The following is a 1,647-nucleotide window of genomic DNA, read 5'->3' on the forward strand; positions in this document are numbered from 1 at the left end:
AGAGAGAGAGAGAGAGAGAGAGAGAGAGGGAGAGACAGGGAGGGAAAGGGGATGGGATAGGGAAAATAGAAAAGCGTGAATTAAACACTTCAGTTTTCCATTTCAGTAAGAATTTTACGGCACTTGGAACACAATAAGGTCATATAAGTGCAAAAGAATAGAGGTGTTACAAGAGAGTAACAAGCACAAAAAAGGAGGAGAGATAAGGACGATAAATATTTCAGAGGAAAGAAGGAGAAAATCCCACCAGAGCACCCGCCAACCACCAATGACAAACATTTCATTTCCACTTGAAGGACTTCTGGTGACAAAGGTGCATACATTTTTTTTCACCCTTAAAGATACACGTCATATTCATGCTTTGTATGTCAGTCTATAGATTATGTGTTGCAAGAGAGTAACAAACATAAAAAAGAAGGAGGGGAGATAAAGACGATAGATGTTTGATAGGAAAGAAGGAGTAAACCACACCACAGCACCCGTCAACCACCCAATGAAATATTCTCAGAGAAGAAAATAATCTGTGAAAAGAGCTATTTCTAGCTGCTTTAAAAAATGAATGTATTTGATAAGTAATACTAAACCCAACATGCACTTAAAACAAAAGTTATATCTTTGAGATTTGACTGAGTATATATATAGATGTAAAACCTTAACTGTAAGAAAAAGTCTTATAATACGGGACAAAAGAGACTAAATCCCATCATGAGTAAATGTGAACCGTGCTGATAAAATGAGTTACTTCTCGGATTCAAGCCTTAAGGAAAGAGATCAGATACATTACGCTTATTATATGTGAAGTTTTTACAGTTTACAAGTATGAAACAATAAAAGACAGCTTAAAGGGACCCAAAAAACCCAATAGTTTGGATACATGCCAGATTAGAAGTTAAAGAATATGGCATTAATAGAAAATCTACAAATTTAACCCTTATACTTATATCGACTTTTACCCAATATCTGTATTTGTGGATTGCGAGAAGTAACTCATTTTGTCAGAGTGCTTCACATATAGGACAGATTTATGGTCCAAGTACACGGAAAAGAAGTTGATAGAGTATAGACTAAATTTGCATTTAGTACAAGGGGCAAAAAACCTATAGTTTGGATACATGCCAGATTAGAAGATAAAATATAGGCTAAAAGCACTGTCAGAATTTCAGTCCACACTCAGTCCTCAAAATCTGTTGCTTTAAAAAAAAAAAAAGCCAAAATTTAAGTCAGGAAATGGGCCAAATCTGACGTTAATTACATTTTTTGGCTGAAGTCAGAATGCAGGCAGAAAATGTACATAAAATATGGTTTAAACTCGTTAAAATATCAGCCAAATCTATAAGTTAGAAAGAGAGTCAATACTGCAGCTGTAAGCATTTGAAAATTTGAGACAAATTCGTTTAATAATGAAGGGAAAACGTGATTGAAATAGCAATCAAATTAGTAGTTATAATAATAGGCCTAGTAATGGGAACAATTTGTAGCCACATGAAATGTGTTGGCTTTAATGATACAGCCAATATATAATGTCAGTCAAGTCTCACAGTTAGAGAAAATGTGTTAGATTTACTTTTAGTTTTAGTATGAGTTTTACGGCACTTGCAACACAATAAGGTCATATAAGTGCCGAAGATTAGAGGTGTTACAGGAAAG

At 34.5% G+C, this 1,647-nt stretch overlaps 1 protein-coding gene across 1 annotated transcript in view; it reads right to left on the reverse strand.

Moving 5' to 3' along the window:
- LOC101847626 (rabphilin-3A) overlaps nt 1–1,647 on the reverse strand; it is a gene marked incomplete at its 5' end in the record, with an annotated part of 17,271 nt that overhangs the window by 10,137 nt on the left and 5,487 nt on the right.

This window comes from Aplysia californica, unplaced genomic scaffold (genome assembly GCF_000002075.1).
Source record: "Aplysia californica isolate F4 #8 unplaced genomic scaffold, AplCal3.0 scaffold01144, whole genome shotgun sequence".
NCBI lineage: Eukaryota > Metazoa > Mollusca > Gastropoda > Aplysiida > Aplysiidae > Aplysia > Aplysia californica.